Source organism: Sycon ciliatum, chromosome 2, assembly GCF_964019385.1.
Source record: "Sycon ciliatum chromosome 2, ocSycCili1.1, whole genome shotgun sequence".
Taxonomy (NCBI): Eukaryota; Metazoa; Porifera; class Calcarea; order Leucosolenida; family Sycettidae; genus Sycon; species Sycon ciliatum.
In genome coordinates this window covers 42310591-42318818 of record NC_088644.1, presented here as the reverse complement: position 1 = coordinate 42318818, position 8228 = coordinate 42310591, and positions in this window count along the sequence as shown.

Genomic DNA, 8228 nt, shown 5'->3' with positions numbered 1-8228 from the left:
TAATCCAGCACCCTTGTTTATCCAGCAGAAAATGCCGTTGCAAAAGGTGCCGGATTAGAGAGGGACGACTGTAACTAACTTGGAACCTTCCGATTGGGAAGGCTGTTGCGTAACTGTTGGAATGCCCATCCAAGAATATTAGATGTGCTAGAGCTGTCTGCCAGTTTAAAGTCAGTGTCGTCTGTCAGGGTCGTGCAATTATGTTATCGCATGAACTGATTGTTTTAATAAAATAGTGGTGTTATTATTATTTTAATAAAAATTATTAAATTTTTGATAGGGCAATCCCCGCAGTACAGGCCTAAGGCCTTTTGACAGGGTACCCTAAAAAACGAAGAACAGAATTACGGAAGGTATGCAGGGAAGAACTTGAGCGGACCTCCGCTGGGAGGGCATTCCAGCGTGTTAGTGGACATTATAGCGTAACTTGTAGTTCCTTGGTCCATTTTTCTATAATTTTTTCCTTGGCTCTCCATCCGATCGAGTCCATTCTTGCACAGAACACATATCCGAATGCAAGAATTATTTCGCAATCTATACCCTCGCATGCAAAGACGCAAATCCACACAATCAAGTAGACACTTCCTTTTATCAAACATTTTCTTTCCCTTCTCTTCACTTTTTTTGACTTCAGGATCATACATGTAGATCTACACTACTACGACTACCGGGAATGTTTCCCGCTGGGGTCAAATATTTGACCCCAGCGGGGAATATCGCTCCTTTTCCCATGGTACGAACGATTTGGGCCATTTCAGCCAATCAGCGACCGTTTTGAGCGGAGGTATATGGACGATATACCCCGCTGGGGTCACGGGGTCACCAATATACCCCGCTGGGGTCACGAATATTCCCCGGGTCACGCCAATAAGGGAGATTTTAGTGCTGGTCACGCTCTATTTGGGACAGTACATGGGATAAATGGATTATACCATTCGTAGACCTACTCTGTGTATACCGTGTCCCTTATATTTTCCCTCGTGCTAACGCACTCGTGAAAATATGTATGGATTATCCCATGAGTAGAGAGGGTCTACGAGTAAAAGGCCTCTTTTACGGGCAAACAGAACACAATATGACAGTGGCATGAGTACGAGCGGTATACCGCCGAATATTTTCACGAGTGCGTTAGCACGAGGGAAAATATAAGGGACACGGTATACAGTTTTTGGACAGTACATGGGATTATGGATTATACCATTCGTACTCTGTGTATACTATACACAGAGTACGAATGGTATAATCCATTTATCCCATGTACTGTTCCAAATAGAGCGTGACCAGCACTAAAATCTCCCTTATTGGCGTGGCCCGGGGAATATTCGTGACCCCAGCGGGGAATATTATTGACCCAGTGACCCCAGCGGGGTAGAGGCGACGGTTTCAAATAGGACATAGGTTGCAAACCGGAACGGTCTCTCCACTTTCTCTCTTGGTATTTTGATTAGAGAATGTACATGTATGTCACAGTGAGACTACGATGTGTTTTACTCAGCGCCAAAATTCCATGGCTCTGCGATGACCAGAAGCGCCATACCAAGCATTTGAGTTTTTGACGTGTTGCTTCCCACTGCGACTTGAGTTTTACGACTTTCGAAAAATCATCTTCTTGTCGCAGGTAAACAGCGGCTTGCCTCTCGCCAGTAAAGCACCGCATACCGACCAAAACTAATGGAAGCACACACAAGGCTTATTGTTACTCTGTACTGGCCGTCGTGGAGATTACCTAATTTCAGACCCAGCGTGAATTTGACGTGCACTCTATTAGTATTAAAAACATGTCCGGTTTGGAGCCACCTCTGATTTGAAGCGAAAAACTGGGCATGGATAGCGGTGCTAGTGCAAGTGACCGGATGCAGGTGGGTGATATGTCTACAGTTAGCAAGAAGACATTTATTATAAAACAATCTGAAGAGAAGGAAAACACAACTGAAGAGGCAAAACACATGAAGCACGGAAGTATCTCCCAAGCCAAGCAAGCATGCCGTTATGGTGCGAGGTCATACAACTGTGGTACAAATCTAGTACGGGAGTACATGAACTACAGGTCAAATATGGCATGGGGGAATCCATATACATCACGCCCCTTCGAGATAATGCTGAGAAAACAAATCCAGTATTATCTATCAAATCCAAACAAACAAACAAATAAGTATGGCAAGCAACGGCCTATAGCACACGGCGGAACAGACATAGCATGCCACACAAGGATACAGAAAGATACGATATGAGAACAATCCTCAAGAACATGTACACGATGTGTCCAGAACAAATCAAGATGCATAAGACTGTCCACGGGTGGAGGAAATGTTCAAACGAGAGGGTGGTTGGTGTGCTCGTGTGCTGCGACGCAGAGGAGGAGGCGTAGCAGGAGCAACGACAACAGACGGCTGTGGTGAAACGCATGGTGCTGGTGACGGCACGGGTGGAGAGAACGGACGAAGAAAACGGCGATTTCTCCAATAAACTCGACCACTAGCCAACTTGACGAAATAGTCACGGTGCTGCCCAATGGCCACAATCACGCCACGGGTTGTCCAACGCTTCGTCTTCGGATCCTGGACGTCCACAGGAGTGCCGATACGGAGAACGGGAAGAGAGCGGTGGGTGGGAGTACTGGCGGAAACAGGTGTCGAGGGTGGTGACTGTTCTTCACGCTCACTAGCGACGGTCGACCACGAGGAATCAAACTGCGTCCACTCAGCAATGACGAAAGACCGAAGTGGATGCCCGAGAAGATGCTCAGCTGGGCTCTTGCCAGACGGACCGGGCGTGTTCCGCCACTCCAGTAGACCACGACGAAATGCATCTGTGTCGAGATTGCCATTTGACGAGGTCTTGAGCAGCAAGCGCTTCATAGCTTTCACTGCAGCTTCCGCATGTCCATTACTCTGGGGGTAATGCGGGGAAGAGGATACGCGTTGCACTTGCCAACGGCTACAGAAGTCAGCAAACTTCTTCGATGCAAACTGGGGGCCACCGTCGGTGCACAGTACAGCAGGCACACCCAGATCGGCAAACCAACGACGACAAGCGAGAATGACATCGTGTGATGACGTGGTCCTGCCGGTTCGAACAACGCACGGCCAACCAGTCAGACGGTCGACATAAACAAGAAACTCGTAGCCTTGGCAAGAGAACAGATCAGCGGACACAAACTCGAACGGCAGAGTAGGATGACGGTCATTCATCGGTGGTTCGGCTGACTGCGACGACTGGAATTCTCGACACGCGGAACAGGCACGGACAAGGGTGTCTATGTCGGCGGTGAGACCAGGCCAGTACACGAGCTGCCGGGCGCGAGCCTTCGTGCGGACGAGACCTTGATGCGATGCATGAAGATTAGCAAGAACGCGTTGACGCATAGCCAAGGGAACAAGAATGCGTTGGCCTTTCATGACGATGCCCTGGTCCACTGACAGGTGCTCACGTCCATTCCAGAAGGGTTGGAGTGGAGCATCCAAATCACGCTGACGAGCGGGAAAACCATGCAGAACGCACTGGACAAGAGACTGATAGACTGGATCAGCTGAGGCGGCTGCTCGAAGTTCAGCAAACTTCAGGTTGGGGTGAGGACCATCATCACGGAGCATGCACACACGGATGCTGCGGCAATGAAGAGCAGGGGCTTCGCCGAGTTCATCATCTGAAGACGGGATGCCGACGGGATTGCGAGACAGCGCATCAGCAAACGCGTGATCAGAGCCTTTTCGCCAGGAAGCGTGCACTTGAAACGACTGCAGCTTCAGGCGAAGACGAAGAAGGCGAGGATTCTCGATCTGATCTAGAGAATACGCGTTGATAATCGGGATCAACGGACGGTGATCAGTGATCAGATCAAATAGGGTGCCGGATAAGTACAACTTGCACTTGTGCACAGCCCAAACGACGGCGAGCATCTCGAGCTCAACAACAGCATAGCGAGATTCGGCGTCAGAGAGGTAGCGGGAGCCACACTGGATGATTCGCCACTTATCATCCTGCTTCTGCCACAGAACGAAGCCGAGACCACGTAGTGCAGAGGCATCAGTCTCCAGACGGAGGTCGTGTCCATGCTGGTAGAAGGCCAGGATAGGAGGAGACAGCAGAGTAGACTTGGTCTTCTCGAACGCAACAGTGTGGTTGGCATCCCAGACAAATTCACGGGTCGTCTTCAACAGACCACGAAGCGGAGTGGTGCAGGCGGCGAGGTGTGGTGAGAACTCGCTACACTGGTTCACCAGGCCAAGAAACGAACGCAAATCAGTGCGGTTCGCAGGAATGTCAAAATCGCGAATAGCCGCTGCCTTGTCATCGTCAACAACCCAGCCGTCTGGACTGACAATGTAGCCGCAGAAATGGACGTGATGTGACGCAAAGGTGAATTTGGACGGGCTCAGAGTAATGCCATGCTGTCGAGCACACAGCAGGATGTCACGGACATGGGTGACATGGGAGGCAAAGTCGTCATCATAGGCCAGGCAATCATCTACAACCTTGGCGAAATTCGGGATTGCATCAAACGCAGCATCAGTGCGGCAGTTGAAAACATCCCCGGCGGAAATCAGGCCTTGAGGGTTGCGTAGGAAGCGATACCTGCCGTATGGGGTGATGAATGTGGTCATTGGACATGCCTGCTCACTCAGTGGGATTTGCCAGTATCCGTGCCTTGCGTCAAGCTTGGTGAGGAATTGTGCCGATCCAATACCAGAAACCACATCGCGAGCGGTGCGAACAGGGTGGGCTGGTCTCAGGACTTGGTCATTCAGTCGTTTGAAATCGACGGTGAGGCGTTTCTCGGAGGTACCTTTCTTGTCGACGAGCACAATTGGGTGACACCATTCACTAGGCTCACTGACAGGCTCGATTATGCCATCGACAACCATTGTGTCCAGCTGTGACTTGACCTGGTCACGAAACGCGTACGGAATCGGGCGTGCGGTATGGACACATGACGGCTTAGCATCTGGCTGAAGTTGGATGTCCATCGGAGGACCTGCCATCGCCTTCAAGCCAGTGTCGGAAAACACGTCCGAGAACTCCTGCAGTAGCTCATCGCGAACACGAGCGATATCAGCAGAGCTCGGATTGACAACAGGCTTTGATACAGCACGGATCTTAGGTTGCGCGGCAGCATTAGCAGCAGGGTACTGTGCAGGCCAATCTGACGGGAGGAGCTGGAGTGCACTCAAGGACGAACGTGATAGAAGAGCATCGTCCAGACCCTTGTACACGTGGATTACGGTGCTGTGTTGTACTTCGCCAACCTGAAGTGAAGCACGAATACTGCCGACGTTCTGCAACTGCTCTCCAGATGCCGCTAGGACGCACTCTGGGTCATGGTCGAGGTTCTCGGGGAACCCGCCAAGCAGTTCGAGATGATGCTCGCCAATGGCATCGACGTCACTGCCAGTATCAGGGACCCAGGGTAGCGTGACTGCCTCATCCTCAGTGGCTAAACGGGTGGACACACGCACAGTAGGCTGCGCAGCAAGACGAGTACGCTGCAACTTCAGTTGGCCCACATGCTTCACGTTCCGGTCCGATTGTGACGACGACCTACACATAGCGAGAAAGTGACCAGTCTTGCCACAGCCATTACATTTCTTGCCGCTGGCAGGGCAACTAGACTTTGTGTGCGGGCTCCGGCCGCAATTGGGGCACTTCTTGTGTGTGTCGCTTCCTGACGAGGGAGCGGATGCAGATGGCAATACAGGTGCAGACATCTTGCTGCCAGGCTGTCCCTGTCGGGATTGTTGCTTACTGCGTTGGTACGCGGACCGCCGCACAGCATTGAGCTGGCTGGTGGACGGGATACTGCTGCTCGTCGTGGTAGCCGCTTCCTCCGCCCGGCAAATTGTGACTGCATCGTTCAGGGTCAAGTCCTTGGCAGACAATAGCTTGTGCCGGGTAGCGTCGTCACCAATTCCAATGACAATCCTGTCACGCAGGGTGTCAGCACGCACACGTGTCAGGCTTGTGCGACAGGTACTACATGTGTGTGCTGAACATTGTGAGCACAAAACAACGTCCGGAAAATCACAGCTAGTGTGTAATTCTTTCAACGAAGTGTAAAAACAATCGAAAGACTCGCCTTTCGACTGACACTTGTCGTAAAATGCGATACGATCCAGGAGTGGGTTGCGCTGCCGTCGCAAATATTCCTTGACTGCAGAAATCACATCGTCCGCATCGGGATTCGGTGGAGTCACGATTATACCCTCGCGGAGAAATCTGCGTAGCTCCTCATCAAGAGCTTGCCGCAGCGAGGATACTCTGGTCTCACGGCTCTGGGCTGACAGGTGCTGGCACTCATAATAGTCTCGCCACATTTCCTGCCATGCCGTGAAGTCGGCTAATGTCGAGGACGACAGTAAAATCGGTCGCTCCGCAGAGACAGGCTTTGGAGCTGGTGATGTGGTGCTGGGTTGCACGGGTTGTTGTGTTGGTTGTGTCAGTCGTTGTATAGTTTGTTGGAACAGGTCAGCCATTTTACGTTCCCTCTCCTCTGAGGACTTCATTTGTGCCGCCAACATCGCGGTCAGGGCAACAATGTCAGGAGCAGGGTCTGAGTCGGACATCGTGGTCGCAACCTACGCAAATGCCAGTATCACGAACAAACTACAAAAAAAATCGGCCAGTGCGCAACACAACGAGGTGCAAACACAAAGCACGAGAAACTAAACACACAGGTGAGTTCTACAAGGAACGAACAGTTCACTGCGCCATGATATGTCTACAGTTAGCAAGAAGACATTTATTATAAAACAATCTGAAGAGAAGGAAAACACAACTGAAGAGGCAAAACACATGAAGCACGGAAGTATCTCCCAAGCCAAGCAAGCATGCCGTTATGGTGCGAGGTCATACAACTGTGGTACAAATCTAGTACGGGAGTACATGAACTACAGGTCAAATATGGCATGGGGGAATCCATATACATCAGTGGGGCTCCACGGATACATTGTGACCCTAGCCACTCGCTTCATGGGCAGTGAGGTCACGCACCTCATTGTGCTGCACCGACGGAAATCCACCGGTACGCGGTGGGGCAAGCTGCAAAACAAAGCGCGTGAGCGACTGAAAATGTGGCTCCACAGCTGCAAGATGATGGCAGTCGCTGTGGAAGCCAGCCGTATCCCAGGTGAATGCCATCACGGAACTCAAGCCATGCCGCTTCAATCAAGGGCCGACAGGTGAGCCAGGAAGAATTTCCCTTCTCCGATGCTAGCACAATGACCCGCTGCAACTCAGCATCCGGATATCCACAGATGAAGAAAGAAGCATAATCAGCATCAGCCCGAACCGAGGCGTCAACTGTTCTCTCTTTCTTTCCTTGGCGCTGATAGGTGGAATTCTCTGCCTGTCTCGTGTCGTCAGGTTGAGCATCTATCCGTTTTTGGTCCCCTCTGTAAAGAGCACTTAGGGTTCCCTGAAACAAGACGGCAACGTCTGTAGGGCCTTCCCTATCAAAATAATAAATTCTACTACAGTTGCGCTCGGTGAAATCCGGCCCAAAGTGCAAAGCCGGCGCCGCGAAGCCAGCTCCCATTACATCACTGGCGATTTGTGTGTATGAACTCAACTGTACGCACCTCGTGTAAAAGTTCGGAGTGCTAGTGTTGCATGCTAAAAACAGTTCAAAATTTCTTTCATTCACTTCACTCAAGAACAGCAGGATCTTCTCGATAGCGGAGTACCCAACATCCTGTTTCAACCTCCCTGCTCGCCGGACATGAATCCGATCGAGAATGTGTGGGCTCTTCTCAAGAAGAGAATAATTCCACATCGCTGCGAGAATGCTGACCAGCTGGTGCAGGCACTGCACCTGGAGTGGGACTCGTTGGGTCCTGACACGGTTTCCCCATACGTGGAGTCAATGTCACGTCGTGTTGAAGCCCTAATCGAAGCTGACGGTGGCCACACAAAATATTGAAGCCCTGCTGTTCTGTGTATGAAATAAACTGCTTCGAAACGATCTCCGTCTTCTTTACTTGTGCTGAACTGAAATGAATGTTACACATGTCTTTGTTTGGCGAGGTTTTTTACACTTTGGTGTAAGCATGCATGCGTATGAGTACAGCACATGCACAGTTCATACGGCACACACCCACACTAGCACTTGTACAACTTTGAGGGCGTCAAGGGCCGCATCAGTACTGGGCGCCAGTTATGCACTTCGGGCCGGATTTCACCGAGCGCAACTGTACTAGTACTAGTATTAACTGTGTTCTTCACTTGCTTCTTGG